The sequence below is a fragment of the Dendrobates tinctorius genome, unplaced genomic scaffold, assembly GCF_039654945.1.
Source record: "Dendrobates tinctorius isolate UK_male_01 unplaced genomic scaffold, ASM3965494v1 ptg000036l, whole genome shotgun sequence".
In the NCBI taxonomy this organism is placed as follows: Eukaryota; Metazoa; Chordata; class Amphibia; order Anura; family Dendrobatidae; genus Dendrobates; species Dendrobates tinctorius.
In genome coordinates, this window is record NW_027361704.1 from 39457087 (window position 1) to 39475234 (window position 18148).

The window sequence follows — 18148 nt, forward strand, 5'->3', positions numbered from 1 at the left end:
ATCCATCCAATTCTCTTTCTGAGTCCCTTAAAATTTGTCTTTCTGAAATCTAACCTTGATGTCTGAGTCTTCACAGGTCTTCCTCCTCTAGTTATCCAAAATTCTAAAATAGCATGGTCATTATCTCCCAGGGTCCCAGCCACTCTTACCTCCTCAACCATTTCCTCCCTGTTTATAAGGATTAGATCCCAAGTACCAGATATCCTTGTTTTCCCCCCTACCTTTTGGAAGATAAAGTTGTCAGCAAGAGAGGATAAGAATTTCCTTGACCTGTTTGTTTTTCCTGAGATAGATTCACAACAAATGTTTGGATAGTTGAAATCTCCCATGACACACTATGTCATATTTTTTGGAGAACTTGGCAATTTGATGCATCTTTATGAACTCTTTAGTTCATCCACATCTTCAGCTTGAACAGGTGGCCTGTAGTAAATGCCTACAATGGTGTCCTTTCCATTCTTCTTTCCTTGTATTCTTACCCAATCAGTTTCCACAGAACTCCCAGTCTCTGAAGCTTCAATCTCTGTGCAGATATACGCATTTCTAACATGCAATGCCTCACCTCCTTCTCGTTTATCAAGTCTGTTTCTTGCTAATAAGTTGCATCCTTCTAGCCTTGTATTCCAATCATGTGTATTGTCGCACCAAGTTTCAGTTATTCCAAAGACATCATATTTCTTTTCCTGTGTTAGTAGTTCCAATTCTCCTTGTTTGTTGCCCATGCTTTGTGCATTCGTATAGAAACATTTTATTTTGTGATTGGTTCTCTCTCTCCAATATTTTTATTATTTAGATTTTTTGTCTTTGTTCTTCCCTTCCACTTCTAATAACAGAATTCTCAATAGTATTTGTCAGGTGTATGGATTTTTCTGTCCTTTTGCTTCCCTTCCCACAATGTTCTAGTTTAAAGCTCTCCTTATAAGTGTAGCAAGGCGACTTCCAAATACATGTTTTCCAGTCTTCGTAAGGTGCACCTCATCCCTAGCAAGTAGTCCACCATATAGGTTATTCACTCTGTGATTTCGAAATCCAAATCCTTGCTGGTGGTACCATCGACATAGCCAGTTGTTCACCTGCAGAATTTTATTCCACCTCCTTGTTCCATGGCCATCCACTGGAAGGATGGTAGAAAAGAGCAACTGCACTACCAGTTCTTTCAATTTCTTACCTAAGTTTTCAAAATCACTGCAGACGGTTTCCAGGTTGTTTCTCGTGGTGTCATTTGTCCCCACATATATTAGAAGGAATGGGTAGTCATCTGTAGGTCTGAAGAGTCCTGATATCCTGTCAGACACATCTTTAATTTTTGCACCTGAAAGACAGCACATTTCTCTTGAGGGTTTATCCGGTCTGCAGATAGCGGTCTCTGTTCCTCTCAACAGGGAATCCCCCATGACCAACACTCTCCATTTCTTCTTCACAACATTTCTCTTTCTCCATCCAGGAGGACTCTGAAGGCGTACAAGGTTGTTGTTTGTGGGCAAAGTCTTATCCTGATTTATAGCCTGGTACTGGTTCCTGAGCATTATTGGTGCTGACTGCCTCCTGATCCTCCTGCTTCTCTGGGTAACATGCTTCCATTCCGCTGTTTCTTCAGTTGCACTTCGAATTTCTTCTCTTTCTGTAACATGAAGAGATAATTCTGCTACGTCGAAGAACTCTTCACCTTACTTATTTTCAATGTAGCTAACCTCTCTTCTAGATTTTGCAACTTTTCCCCCAACAGGGACACAAGCTTGCATTTCTGGCATGTGAAGTTTGGCTTTTCCACTGGTAAGTCTGAGAACATGTAGCAAGAAATGTAGCTCACCAAATGGCTCCTGGCCTCTTCCATGTTCTTATTGTTAAAGAGATATCAAAGCGGTGAAAAATATGCCAAAATCTCTGTGCATGTAGACCACTTTTTAGCCTTTCTTTTGTCTTGTATATAGCTAATCTCTGGTCATTTAACCTGTGTAAAGGGTTACAAGTCATTATATAATTTAGAATGCACTAGAGAATCATATAGTATTGTAAAGGTCGGCCAGGGCAGTAGTCGTGGCCGAGCATTTGGGCATTGTACACCCTGGCCTCCCTCTACATGAAAAAGGTGCTTCTTATTCTGCATTCTACAATCAGTACTCACTGTGCTGTCAGTGTCCCCTTTTCTGCACTGGCATGAAGCAGCTTCTGAATCCCGATGAATAGAGATGCAGTCCAGAGTAACTCTTAACCGAACAATTTTATTCACTTCAGGACACTGCACAGCCAGGTAGTTTCCAGCATTCCCATCACAGTAGATAATGCACATCACTTCATCTTTCCTTTCACTGTTTCCTTCATTACTAAGTGTTTCCGTGGGATGGAGCGTCTCAGACAGCCCCTCAGTGTCCTCCCGTCCATTTCACCCCGGACATCAGAGATTCAGCCCATGAAGCTATCCCCCACATTCTGGGGCTGCCTGTCCGTACTTTTACGGTGACCTCTTGCCTTCCTCTGCTTCCTCTCTCTCTCTCTACAGCGGCTCGCAGTATGTTGGTTACCCCCATACTATTAGATCAGGAGGACTGCCTGCAACTTCTAAGTGTAATACACAATTTCCAAAGTGTAACAGAGATGTGTGTGAAGAAAACAGCAATACAAAATGTTTAGAAGCAAAAATCGATTAAAAGCTCTATAATTACATAGCAAAACCACAAACCTAAAAAGTATAAAATCTAAAAATAAATGATGAAAAATCATTTACTCTCATTGATTTATAAAATAATGAAATGACAAGTGACTGGGTGAAATATGCCACTTAATTCAGACTCCTAATTCCCATTTTTCAAACCTCACAGGGCAACAATGTCCAAAGGAGCCTGTCCCATCCACCAGTGAAGCTTCTGTTGGATCTCTCACTTTGCCCAGTGAACCGTTCCCTGGAAATTGCTTTTTAAGTATCATTAAAAAAGCAAAAACTTGGCAATAAACATTACATCTAATTGGTAAATCATTGGTCCACCTCTAAGGCTATGTGCACACGGTGCGGATTCTGCTGCGGATCCGCAGTGGATTTGGCCCTGTGGATCCACAGCAGAACTGCAGGTGATGTACAGTACCATTCCAGCCTATGGAAAATTGAAACCGCTGTGCAGATGGTGCGGATTTTTCCACGCGGTTTTGCCTGCGGTTTCAAATCCGCAAAAAGAATTGACATGTCATTCTTTTCTGCGGATTCCGCTGCGGTTTGCCATCTCCTCCATTGTGGAGGTGATAAACCGCAGGGCAAAACCGCAGGCTAAATCGCAGGTAAATCGCAGGTTTTCTGACCTGCGGATTTACCTACAGATTGTGCAAAATCCGCGCGGAAAAATCAGAGGGTGAATCTTCACCGTGTGCACATAGCCTAAGAATATCATTACCACAAACCCTCGTGGCAAAGATAAATTGTTCTGCGATAATTTATCATTTATTGAAAGTGATAAATGATCTGGTTTTTGACCACTGAGGAAATGTATAATGTATATATTTGTATGTTTTCTTCACTCTCTTTTTGCTGTTTTATGCTGTGTATTATATAGAGCCCAAAAAAAATTAAATGAAAGATAACAATTTTGAATATTGTTTTGTTAGGCTGGTTTCACATTTGCGTTTTTTAGCGCTGGAAAAAAACGCATATGTGCGCATGCGTTTTTTCCCCTATATTTAACATGGGTGCGCATACCTGCGCGCTTGTAAGCGCATGTATGCGATTTTCATGCACTGCGTTTTTTTGGGGTGTGCGTTTGTATTTTCCAGACGCAGCATGTTGCATTTTTTGGCCCTGCAAAAAAGCGCATGCGCACATATGCGCACATTTTGCGCTAAAAATGGCCATTATAGCCTATGGATGCGCATATGTGCGCACTGGCATGCTCATGTATGCGTTTTTTTGCATATGCGTTTTTTTTTTTAACCATGGAATTTAGGGGTTTGGGTTAGAGTTAGGGTTAGTTAAGGGGGTTTAGGGTTAGGGTTAGGGTCAGGGTCAGGGTTAGGGTTGGGGTTTGGGTCAGGGTTAGGGTTAAGTATGGTTTGGTTAAGGGTTAGGGTCAGGGTTAGGGTCAGGATTAGGGTTAAGTATGGTTTGGTTAAGGGTTAGGGTCAGGGTTAGGGTTAGGGTTAGGGTCAGGGTTAGGGTTAGGGTTAGGGTTAGGGTCAGGGTTAGGGTTAAGTATGGTTTTGTTAAGGGTTAGGGTCAGGGTTAGGGTCAGGATTAGGGTTAAGTATGGTTTGGTTAAGGGTTAGGGTCAGGGTTAGGGTTAGGGTTAGGGTTAGGGTCAGGGTTAGGGTTAGGGTTAGGGTTAGGGTCAGGGTTAGGGTTAGGGTTATGGTCAGGGTTAGGGTTAGGGTCAGGGTTAGGGTTAAGTATGGTTTTGTTAAGGGTTAGGGTCAGGGTTAGGGTTAGGGTTAGGGTCAGGGTTAGGGTTAGGGTTAGGGTTAGGGTTAGGGTCAGGGTTAGGGTTAGGGTTAGGGTCAGGGTTAGAGTTAGGGTTAGGGTTAGTTAGGGTTTAGGGTTTGGGTTAGGGTTAAGTATGATTTGGTTAAGGGTTAGGGTCAGGGTTAGGGTTAGGGTTAGGGTCAGGGTTAGGGTTAGGGTTAGGGTTAGGGTCAGGGTTAGGGTTAGGGTTAGGGTCAGGGTTAGGGTTAGGGTTAGGGTTAGTTAGGGTTTAGGGTTTGGGTTAGGGTTAAGTATGATTTGGTTAAGGGTTAGGGTCAGGGTTAGGGTTAGGGTTAGGGTCAGGGTTAGGGTTAGGGTTAGGGTCAGGGTTAGGGTTAGTAAAGTCATGGTTTGGGTTAGTGTGAGGGGCCACCTAATGTTGGAAAAAAACGCAAACGCGGTAAAAACGCACTAAAAACGCATACAAACGCATAAAAACGCTGCGTTTTTTTCATGCATGCTCATAAAAATGCTTGAAAAAAACGCAGCAGTTGTATGCTTTTGTATGCGTTTTTTCAATGCGTTTTTTTGCGGGAAAAACGCGCTGCAAAAAAAAGCAAGTGTGAAACTAGCCTTACATTGCTATTTTAGAATACAACTAATGTAAACCTTGTTTAAACCAAAGTTTTACTGAGTGTCTTGGATGTTAGGACTTGAACCTTTCACATTTAAAGAGGAAGTGAGTAAAGTGTGTTTATTTTGGACTTTATTAAATGATTGTTGCTTCCTTTATTCGCAAGGCATTACTGCAGCTGTATCTCACAACAACGGGACATCTGCACATTAATCCAAATGTTTATTATTAATAAAGGCACATTACAGTCAATTTCAAGGTTTCGTAATAATTTAGTATACCCTCAATTCAGAATTGTATTCATTAATATAGCGATAACAATTTAATAAAAAAAAAAGTATTTTAAATAGTATCTATCTAATTTGCTCATCAATTTTTTTCATAGTAAAATGTTAGGTCATGTAAGACTTGGTTAAAAGTCGCTCATGCAATCCTCTGACTGTCCCACTCCTGATTTTTGTACTGTTATACAACACTGAACATGTGAAAATGGCCTAATGAGTAGGAAAAAATCTGCCCCAAAAACAGAGATGTAAAAATGTTGCAGAAATGTCTCCGCATAAAAATAAAGTGTGCACATATCCTTTGCTGTAGATTTCACCTATACTAATGAGCGTGGAAAAATCTTTAACAAAAACGCATGTAAAAAATGCATTAAAAAATGCGGCAAAAAAGACATCTATTTTAAGTTGTGTTTTTCCCGCCAGGAGATGCAGACATTTCTGAATCAAATACTTAGAAAACACCACACATAAAAGGAAAATGGGGGAAAACAGCAATCATGTAGTGATATGATCAGACCAAATGGTATCCACAGCTGATATCCCCACTGACTATATCATGTAAAATATTAGGACAGTCAAATCACTGAACAGAGCACACCAAAAAAGAAAACATTGACCATAAGACCTGAATATAAAAATGTATATTTTATTATTTATTAAACAATAAAAAATATATATCCTAAAAATAGCAAAGCATCAGTGTAGACAAGAGTTTATGGTATAAAAATATGTATATACTAGCGGGCAGTACTATCCCTTTCATAAGGGCACATTAATGCAGGAAATAGTGTTAAAATTTAAGAATAAAGTGCAAAAGTGCCAAGAATTATATATTCATTTGCAAAGTGCACATAAATTAGTGAAAATTGTACGTCAACTCATTGTGAGTATGCAACATAATTCAACAATAGCAAAGACATATAAAGTGCAATATAAGTAGATACAGAAGTGTAGTATTTGTGCAAAAACCAGTGAACCATACATATCACTGCATAAATATGCCACATAAGTAAGAGACAATAGTACCCAATGGCACCAATGGATGTCAATATAAGTGTTATTTATGCCATAGGCCAGGAAGAATGCAAAGCTACAGCACAAGCCATCAAAAATTGTGTTAAGTATAAAATACATCTTACAAGTTCCACTGCACCTGGTCACCCTGGATAGCCGCCCTCCCCAACGCGCATTTCGGCCCTCTGCCTTTGTCAGTGGGTGGCGCCTATAGGAGACAGGTAAGTATATATACCCACAACAACCAATCACACATCAGAATTCACAAAACTAGCCAATCATAAAAGAGGGGGTGTGTTTATCGATAATGAACCTCCCATTCTATTCTACCCTATGCGTCCATAGTGACCTTTGTCTATTATTTAGACATGCACAGTGATAGGATTTGTACTCAGGACGCATAAGGTAGAATAGGATGGGAGGTTCATTATGATTGGTGGTTATGGGTATATATACTTACCTGTCTCCTATAGGCGCCACCCCCTGATGAAGGCTGAGGGTGGAAAAGCACGTTGGGGAGGGCAGCTATCCAGGGTGACCAGGTGCAGTGGAACTTGTAAGTTGTGTGACACCCCAGAGTCCGGTTGTCACAGTGATATTACCTCCCTCTAATGGGTAAAGTCATGCTTGGAGGCAGAAAGGGACCCCATGCCAGGCAGCATAGATTTAATCACAATTTCCTGCTCCAAATCAGAAAAGGGAGATGCCTTATAAATTCTGGCCAGAAGAGGGGGTTGGTGAGTCAGCTAGAAATCAGCTGAGGGGGTTGTAATGGAAACTAAACAGCTGTGAGCTGTGAGGAGAAATGACGACAGTTAAACGTGAGGACGTGAGGTAAAGAGATCCTTCTGGAAGATCCTGTCAGATGAAGACAGGGAACTGATCTGTGAAGAGGGAAAGGACAAGAGCAGAGACTGTGAGACTCTTAGGAAGCTAAAATACTGCATATAGCAGACCCCTGAGTGAAGCGCTAATAAAGAGAAAAGGGACATCAGAGTCCTAGGCTGACAGGAGCTGTACGCCCTGATAGCAATTCTGAAAGTACAGGGGATTGTAAATTCCTGTGCTCATTGAACACCTGAGGGCACAGCAGCGGATAGGGAGCCCGGGGCCAACGGTGAAGAGAACGGTACCCGTGGAATAGGCTCATGCTGACAGCCATACTGGTTAGTGAAACCATCATGAATAGAGGGTCGTAGCATAGTTATATACAGCGGAGACCCACACACATATCGCAGAAAGGAAGGTCCTAAATCCCCACCTGGCAAGGTGGATCCCTTGAATGCCTCCAGGCGAGCAGGACTCATTCCATCACCTGTATGTAGTACTCCGGACTGCAACCTATTACCAGTAAAAGGTAAAGAAACTGCACCTCTCTGCGTCTTTCTCTCATTTATCTGCACCCCAACGTTTACAGCCATTTTTACTATTTATTTAACATCTTTGCCCTGGGACTACAGCCCTACCTGTCGAGGGCTACAACATCATAGCTGCGCCCAACATCCATCCCAGAGAAGCAACACCACAGCGCTGGTCACCTCTGACTAGAATACCACAGGTGGCGTCACATATTTAACCATCTATAAACTTTATTTTTATTTTTTACCACATAAATACCACACAACTTTCCCCTATTTTATTACTGGACGCCTCTTGGCCACGGACCGGGTCGCCGCCGCCGTGACACCGTCCCCCATGGAAGTCGACGAGCCCAGTACCGAGTACCCCCAGGCCCCGCTGGGTGCTCCAGTTGTATTTTATACTTAACACAATTTTTGATGGCTTGCGCTGTAGCTTTGCATTCTTCCTGGCCTATGGCATAAATAACGCTTATATTGACATCCATTGGTGCCATTGGGTACTATTGCCTCTTACTTACAGTATGTGGCATATTTATGCAGTGATATGTGTGGTTCACTGGTTTTTTCACAAATACTACACATTTGTATCTACTTATATTGCACTTTATATGTCTTTGTTATTGTTGAATTATGTTGCATACTCACAATGAGTTGACGTACAATTTTCACTAATATATATGCACTTTGCAAATGAATACCATATATAATTCTTGACACTTTTGCACTTTATTCTTAAATTTTAACACTATTTCCTGCATTAATGTGCCCTTATGAAATGGATAGTACTGCCCCCTAGTATATACATATTTTTATACCATAAACTCTTGTTTACACTGATGCTTTGCTATTTTTAGGATATATATTTTTTATTGTTTAATAAATAATAAAATATACATTTTTATATTCAGAACTTATGGTCAACGTTTTCTTTTTTTGGTGTGCTCTGAATCAAATACTTAAAGTGTGCACATACCCTAAGAGACAAAAATAAATGTCTAGAAACCTCAATGAACTTTAGCAATGTTGAAAACAAGAGTACGCCAAAATTCCTTCAGAATGATATCAATTATTTGAAAGTAAATAATAACTAGATACAATTTGTCACGAGTTGGTGCTCCTCTGTGGTTTGTATTCCTAATTTTAAAGCTTTCTAAGGGCCAGATTTTTTCTACAAAGAAAGTCAAAGACTGAATTTGTGCTTCTTCTTTCTACTAAGCTACCTAAACCTGATACTTCAATTCTTGTGATTCTACTACATCTCTCAGCACACTCATTGTCTTGGGGATAATTTTGACACAGCTTTTTCCTTCAAGTACTATATTAAATCAGTTGCTTACTCATGTCTAGAGTTGAGCGATACCAGCCGATACTTGAAAATATCGGATCGGAATGGATCGGCCGATCTTAAAAAAAAGTATCGGTATAGCCGATTCCGATACCGGGAACCAATGCAAGTCAATGGGGCCAAAATATCGGAATTAAAAAAAACCCTTTCTTTCCTTGTAGGTTAATTCTACATGAAGAAAAACAACTAAGAATAATGTAGAATGTATTGTGGGAGGTGGAGGAGACATTAAAGCCATAGAGGTTTAGCCCAATCAAATGGAATAGCAGGAATTAAACTTTTTTTTTAAAGACGTTAGGAGTTACAAAGATATTGACTATGTTAGCCTCATTTATATTTTGCCAGACATGTATGTCTTCTTCTTCTTTCTTCTTTCTTCTTCTTTCTTATTCTTCTTCCTTTTTTTACCTTCTTCTTCTTCTTCTTATTCCTTTTTTTACCTTCTTCTTCTTATTCTTATTCCTTTTTTTACATTCTTCTTCTTCTTCTTCCTTTTTTTACATTCTTCTTCTTCTTCCTTTTTTTAAATTCTTCTTCTTCCTTTTTTTAAATTCTTCTACTTCCTTTTTTTACATTCTTCTTCCTTTTCTTACATTCTTCATATTCTTCTTATTCAACAATTATTATTCTACATATTCAACTTCTTCATCTTCTTCCTATTCTTCTTCATCATATTCTTGTTTGTGTCAGGCATTCCTGTAGTTGTTATCTAGAAAAGTTAGAAGTTTACACCTTCCGTTCTGCCTGTCACAAAAGATTTACAACAGGATTTGTCCGTGTTCAGTTTGGCCTGCAGCAGCAGGCCTTTTCCAGGGGCACCACGAGGAGGAACGGACTCACCCCCATACACTGCTTAGTCTTCTTCTGCTTATAAATAAGATAATATAATTTGCTCAGAGTATTAGTCTTATGCTTAATGTTCTTCTGCTTTGTTTTTTTATGCTTCTTTGTCTTCTGTCTCTTGTTGTTCTGCATCTTGGTGGTTGTCTTCCTGTTCTTTGTCCTCTTGAACCAGCTGACGGTACTGGCACCCGGAGGGGCAGCAGAAGGAACAAGAGCCAATGGCACAACCGAGGACCAGCTGACGGTGCTGGAACCCGGTTACTAAGCAGGAGGTACCTGTGCTACAAAGCACTACCAAGGACCAGCAGACGTTGCCGGAACTCGGATACCGAGATGGAGGCACCTAGGCCAAAGGCTCTGACGAGAACCAGCTGACGGTGCTGGAACCCAGAGGGGTAGCAGAAGCTGCAAGAGCAAATGGAAATAGCGAGGACCAGCTGACAGTGCTGGCACCCGGAGGGGCAGCAGAAGGAATAAGAGCCAATGGCACAACCGAGGACCAGCTGACGGTGCTGGAACCCGGTTACTAAGCAGGAGGTACCTGTGCTACAAAGCACTACCAAGGACCAGCAGATGTTGCCGGAACTCGGATACTGAGATGGAGGCACCTAGGCCAAAGGCTCTGACGAGAACCAGCTGACGGTGCTGGAACCTGGAGGGGTAGCAGAAGCTGCAAGAGCAAATGGAAATAGCGAGGACCAGCTGACAGTGCTGGCACCCAGAGGGGCAGCAGAAGGAATAAGAGCCAATGGCACAACCGAGGACCAGCTGACGGTGCTGGAACCCGGTTACTAAGCAGGAGGTACCTGTGCTACAAAGCACTACCAAGGACCAGCAGACGTTGCCGGAACTCGGATACCGAGATGGAGGCACCTAGGCCAAAGGCTCTGACGAGAACCAGCTGATGGTGCTGGAACCCGGAGGGGTAGCAGAAGCTGCAAGAGCAAATGGAAATAGCGAGGACCAGCTGACAGTGCTGGCACCCGGAGGGGCAGCAGAAGGAATAAGAGCCAATGGCACAACCGAGGACCAGCTGACGGTGCTGGAACCCGGTTACTAAGCAGGAGGTACCTGTGCTACAAAGCACTACCAAGGACCAGCAGACGTTGCCGGAACTCGGATACTGAGATGGAGGCACCTAGGCCAAAGGCTCTGACGAGAACCAGCTGACGGTGCTGGAACCCGGAGGGGTAGCAGAAGTTACCCCTGAAAAGCAAAGTTGGCATGCCGCAAGCTGGCCGCAGTTACCGAATCACACAGTCCTACAGGGGGTGCTTGTCCTACTGGCACTACGGAACAAGCCTTTCTTACCAGAACCCGCAGTCCACATAGGAAGCACCTAAACTGCTGGCACCCTAGCCTCGGCTAACCCAACCGCAACACGACATGGCAACTTGGGGTGGCAAACTGACATTGACACTTCCCGGAAACAGCAGGCAGGGCTGGAACCAAGCTGGGCAGGAGGGAGTACCCGTGCCAAAGTCAGTTATGAGCAGCAACTGGCGATGTTGGAGCCCAGGGACAAGCACTTAGCAGGCTGAGGCCTGATGTGCTGTCAATTGGGAGGCAGCAGGACAGATTGCCATCAAAACAGCAGGGGAACAGCTGACGTTACTGAACCCCACAAACACAGGAGCTAGTGTTTTACTCTGTGAAGACGGCACTGATGTGTGTCCGGCAATGCCGCCTGCTCTGTCCACATTCCCAATGTGGACAGAGCAGGCGACATTGCCGGACACACAACAGGGGATTAACTGACCGGACTGAACACCTGGAACACAGGAACAAGTGTGGATTGTGCAGACGCCACTTCGGAGCTGTAACTGGCGGGGTTGGAGGACAGGGGAAATACGAAAATCAGTGAAGCCACAGGCCTAAGTGGAGCACGGTTAAAAATCAGTAGTAGTAGGACTGTGTAGGCAGCAGAAGACTTGCCATCTCCACAGCAGGGGAACAGCTGGCAGTGCTGAACCCCACTAACACTTGAACGAATGTGTTTGGCTCTGTGGAGACGACACTTCTGAACACCAACTGACGCTGTTGGAGCCCAGGATCAGGCGTGGAGCAGGCTGGGGCCTACTGGATTTTGGCAGGTGAAGGCAGCAGGAGACTTGCCATCTCCACAGCAGGGGAACAGCTGGCAGTGCTGAACCCCACTAACACTCGAACGAATGTGTTTGGCTCTGTGGAGACGACACTTCTGAACACCAACTGACGCTGCTGGAGCCCAGGATCAGGCGTGGAGCAGGCTGGGGCCTACTGGATTTTGGCTGGTGTAGGCAGCAGGAGACTTGCCATCTCCACAGCAGGGGAACAGCTGGCAGTGCTGAACCCCACTAACACTTGAACGAATGTGTTTGGCTCTGTGGAGACGACACTTCTGAACACCAACTGACGCTGTTGGAGCCCAGGATCAGGCGTGGAGCAGGCTGGGGCCTACTGGATTTTGGCAGGTGAAGGCAGCAGGAGACTTGCCATCTCCACAGCAGGGGAACAGCTGGCAGTGCTGAACCCCACTAACACTTGAACGAATGTGTTTGGCTCTGTGGAGACGACACTTCTGAACACCAACTGACGCTGTTGGAGCCCAGGATCAGGCGTGGAGCAGGCTGGGGCCTGTTGCTTTTGGCAGGTGAAGGCAGCAGTAGACTTGCCATCTCCACAGCAGGGGAACAGCTGGCAGTGCTGAACCCCACTAACACTTGAACGAATGTGTTTGGCTCTGTGGAGACGACACTTCTGAACACCAACTGACGCTGTTGGAACCCAGGATCAGGCGTGGAGCAGGCTGGGGCCTGTTGCTTTTGGCAGGTGAAGGCAGCAGTAGACTTGCCATCTCCACAGCAGGGGAACAGCTGGCAGTGCTGAACCCCACTAACACTTGAACGAATGTGTTTGGCTCTGTGGAGACGACACTTCTGAACACCAACTGACGCTGATGGAGCCCAGGATTACGCATGCCGCAGGCAGAGGCCAATGGGCAGCGGTTTTTATGGAGGTTGTTGACTACTACTGATTCTAACCATGCTCCACTTAGGCCTCTGGCTCCACTGTCTCTACTATTTACCCTGGCCTCCAACCCCGCCAGCTACATCTCTGAAGTGGCGTCAGCACAATCTACACTTGTTCCTGTGTTACAGGTGCTCAGTCCCGTCAGTTGATCCCCTGATGTTTGTCCGGCAAGTTCGCCAGCTCTGTCCTCATTCCCACTACTGGTTATGGGAATGTGGACAGAGCAGGAGACCTTGCCGGACACACATCAGGGGATAAACTGATGGGACTGAGCCACAGGAACACAGGAACAAGTGTAGATTGTGCTGACGCCACTTCAGAGATGTAGATGGCGGGGTTGAAGGCCAGGGGAAATAGTAGAGACAGTGGAGCCAGAGACCTAAGTTGGGCACGGTTAAAAATCAGTAGTGGTTTGAATGTTGATGGAGCTGGTGACTTTGCCGTCCACACAGCAGGGGATCAGCTGGCGTTACTGAACCCCACTAACACAGGAGCTAGTGTGTTTCTCTGTGCAGATGACACATCTGAGCGACAACTGGCTGTGTTGAAGCACAGGGATTATAGTTCAGGTGGTAGAAAAATGAACACACCAGCAGACCTGGATACAGTTGCCAACCACTAATTTAGTCTGTAAGAGGAATGGCAAAGTCTTTGGAGATCCAGGCCTTGTTCATTTTCAGAAAAGTCAGCCGGTCAACATTATCGGAAGATAGTCGCGTGCGACGGTCTGTTAGTACACCACCTGCGGCACTAAAGACGCGTTCCGATAATACACTGGCAGCAGGGCAAGCCAGCACCTCCAATGCATACTGGCTAAGCTCTGGCCATGTATCCAGCTTAGAGACCCAAAACTTGAAGGGGGAAGAGCCATCTGGGAGTACAGCGACAGGGCAAGACATGTAGTCTGACACCATCTGACGGAAGCGTTGCCTCCTGCTGACTCGAGGTGTCGCTGATGGTGTAGACAATTGTGGTGGACACACAAAACTTTGCCACATTTGGGCCATAGTGGTCTTGCCTTGTGCTGCGGCGCTGCCTCTGCTCCCTCTTTGTGCAGAGTTTCCTCCACTGCCTCGACGCACAGAGCTGCTTTGTAAAGCACTAGCAACAATGCTGTCGGGTGGAATGGAAAACATTATGGACTGCACCAGTGACTCTTCGTACTCCCGCAGTTTACGCTCCCGGTTCAACGTTGGTATGAGCCTTTGTACGCTGTCCCGGTAGCGAGGATCTAGGAGGGTGTACACCCAATAATCAGCCGAGACGAGAATGTGGGCGATGCGGCGGTCGTTTCTCAGGCACTGCAGCATGAAATCAACCATGTGCTGCAGACTCCCAACTGCCAAAGAACCGCTGTCCCGTGTTTGAGGCGTGATCTCGGCCTGCTCTGCATCACCCCACCCTCGCTGTACATACTGAGTAGAGGTTTGTGTACCTCCCTCCTCTGGAGAGATGTCTTCCTCCTCCATCGACTCCTCCTCATCCTCCTCACAAAGTGTCCCCTGCCTAGGCCTTTGTGAGGAAACACGTAGCGCAGACTGTCCAGAAGCAGATGGCATTTGGGACTCCTCATCCTCCACCTCTTCCGAAACCTCATCCCTTAGTGCTTGCAGTGTTTGTTGAAGCAGGCAGATAAAGGGGACAGTCATGCTGACTAGTGCATCATCTGCACTCGCCATCTGCGTGGAATCATCGAAGGCACGCAAAACGAGGCAGATGTCCTTCATAGAGGCCCACTCAATGGTGCTGAAGTGTGAACGGCGCACAGTGCGACTTGTTTGCGCCTGATGCAGCTGGTACTCCATGACTGCTGCCTGCTGCTCACACAACCGCTCCAACATATGTAACGTTAAATTCCACCGGGTGGGTAGGTCACATATGATGCGATGTTCCGGAAGGGCAAATCGTCGCTGCAGAGCAGCGAGGCGCGATCTTGCCGTGCTGGAACGCCGCAAGTGAGCGCACTCTATGCGGACCTTGTGCAACAGTGCATCAAGATCCGGATAGTCCCTCAGAAAGCTCTGCACGACCAAGTTAAGCACATGTGCCAGACATGGGATGTGTGTGAGGTTGCCTAGGCCAAGAGCTGCCACCAGATTTCGGCCATTGTCACACACTACCAAGCCCGGCTGGAGATTCGCTGGCCCAAACCACACATCGCTCTCCAGCTTGATAGCATTCCAGAGCTCCTGCGCTGTGTGGCTTTGATTCCCCAAAGAAATTAATTTGAGTACAGCCTGTTGACGTTTGGCCACGGCTGTGCTCATATCGGTCGTAACAGGCTCCTGCTCTGCTGTTTCTGAGGAACTTGAGTAGGAGGAGGAGTCTATGTGTACAGACTGGAGTCCTGCAATTCGTGGCGTTGGAAGAACACGTACAGCGCCACTCTCCAGATCTGTACCCGGCTCCACAACATTGACCCAGTGGGCAGTGAGGGAAAGGTATCGTCCCTGTCCATGGTTACTGGTCCACGCATCGGTGTCCACCAGCCTGAATGACAGCATTTCAACTGCCAGAAGTTTGGCAATGCCAGCATTCAGAGACTGTGCTCGGGGATGGTTTGCCGAGTAAGGGCGCCTTTTATCCCATGCCTGTGCTACCGATGGCTGTGATGGATGGGAACGTGCTGCTATGGGTGGAATCTGACAGGGTCTCCGGACAACAGTGGCAGAGGTTCTTCCTTGGCGATCATGTGAGGAAGCCGAACCAGCAGTGCGTGAGCTGGAGGAAGAGGCCCCAACACGAACTGAAGAGGTGGTAGGTGGTGCTGTACGTTGGCCAACGTCTTCAGGGTGTCTCTGCAACTCCAACTCGTGCTTGGTGCGCACATGTTTCCACATATTTGTGGTATTGAGGTTGCTGACATTTCTCCCTCTTTTGACTATCTGATGACACAGCTTGCATTTGACAAAGCAAATGTCATCTGCAACTGTGTCAAAAAAGGACCACGCACTGCAACTCTTGGGAGCGCCCGTTTTGCCTTTGGAATGAGGACTGCTCCTAACGGGTGCCGAAGTGGAGGGTACAGGCAACCAAGTCTTCCCCCTCCCTCTGCCTCCTGTTTTGGCCGGTAGGGGAATCTCTTCCTCCGAGCTGCTCCCACCACCTTCCTGTTCCTCACGCCATGATGGGTCAAGGACCTCATCATCTTCCCTCCCCTCTTCAAACAGCTGCTTCTCCGGGGTTGTCTCGCCAGCACCGTACGCACCAGAAAGTGGCAACTGAGTCTCGTCATCATCTTATGCGTACTGAGGTGTGCTGACCATAGGCACTGGCCCACTCGCCTCTTCAGATTCAGAGGGACAAAGAAGTTGCGCATCACTGCATACTCCCTCTTCTTCACATTCAGGAATGCTGCTTGGCTGGATCCCTCTTTCCAAGCCAACAGATTCCGAGAACAGAAGTAGAGACTGTGATGGCTCCTGTCCATGTCTCTCTGATGGCCTGGGCACTTTGGCAGGTGGTGAAGAGACAGATGGTTGCTCTTCAGTGCTCTGGCCCTGAGAGGATGTGGAAGTAATTGAAGTAGATGCATTAGCTGCCATCCATCCGACAACGGCTTCAATTTGTTCCTCCCGCTGCAGTGGGGTACGTTGAGGTCCTACAAAGCTGCGCATAAAGGACTGTTGCCTGCTAAAACTGGGGGATGCTGATCCACTGGTGCCCGCAGCAGGCCCAGAATCCCCACGTCCTCTACCTGCAGAATCCCCACGTCCTCTCCCTGCAGAATCCCCACTTCCTCTCCCTGCTGAAACTCCACGCCCACGCCCACGCCCACGCGCCTTACTCCCTGCCTTCTTCATCTTGCCAGACTACTTAAGATAGGCAGAAAAGTACAAAGGGGGGCCTTAGTGTGCTTATTCCTGAACAGCTGGTTACAGGTACAAGAAACACTAATTTTATGAAGTGTGTGTGTGTGGACTACACTTTAATAGGAGCTGATGTGGCCTACACAAGTTCCAAATGTAGTGTTTGGTGAACTTTTTTTGTGGTTTCTTTGTTGGAAACAAACTCAAAGTATGTGAACAAAGAATTGAAACTGATAGTATCACCAACTTTTTGGAGTTATTACAATGCAGGCAGGTAACCTACAATGCAAAAGATGAGGCTCCAAAAAAATTGGGTAATACTAATCTGGCTGCGCCGGCAGGGCACAAGCCAGAAAAAAAGGCTCCTCTATCTACTCCTATATAGTGTTTGCAACCAACCAATGTTGATGGATACGGATGGATGCACACTAATAGGAGAAGAAAAAATGAGCTGCACTCAAAGACAAATATGTGTGAGGCAGTGACGCACGTTGAGCGTCCTACAACCAGACGTAGCTGCAGGACACTCTACTCAGCGTGAGCTGCACTCACACACAGTCAGAGACCTCTCAGACAGCCGTGAACAGTGCAGCTAAGTGGGCACTGGCACTGACAGGCTGCAGAAAGGCTCCGCTGTGTACTCCTATATAGTGTTTGCAACCACCGTAGATGGAGACGGATGGATGCACACTAATAGAAGAAAAAATGAGCTGCAATAAAAGAAAAATGTGTGAGGCAGTGACACGCTGAGCGTCCTACAACCAGACGTAGCTGCAGGACACACTACTCAGCGTGAGCTGCACTCACACACAGTCAGAGACCTCTCAGACAGCCGTGAACAGTGCAGCAAAGTGGACACTAGCACTGAAAGGCTGCAGAAAGGCTCCGCTGTCTACTACTAGTGTTTGCAACCAACGTATATGGATACGGATGGAAGCACACTAGATTGAAATTATGTAAAAAATGCAGCTCAAAAATTAAAAGATGTATGAGGCAGCAGTGATCACACTGGGTGGCCTACAGCCTGACGTGGCTGCAGGACCCACTCCACAGCGTGAGCTGCACTCACACAGCCCTTGCAGACAGCTATTAAAACAGCGCTGCTGGGCTAAAAAAATGCTACTGTGGTGGATTATGTAGCCTGGGTAGAGCAATAGATGTTTGATGATCGCTATTTCTAACTGTCCCTCACAGTCTTCAACAGCAGCCTGTCCTTAACTGAATTCACAGCAGAGTGAACCAGAAATGGCGGCTGCGGTGGCTTTTATAGTGCATCATGACATCATTTCGGCAGCCAATCACAGCCATGCCAATAGTTAACATGCCTACATGCCTAACAGGATGTGCCCACACTTCGGAGGATTCCCATTGGCTTAATCAAAGCAAGCAGGCTCATAGCATGATGGGAACTTCCGATTCCGATTCCGGAATCCGATATGACAAAAGTATCGGAAGTCAGTATCGG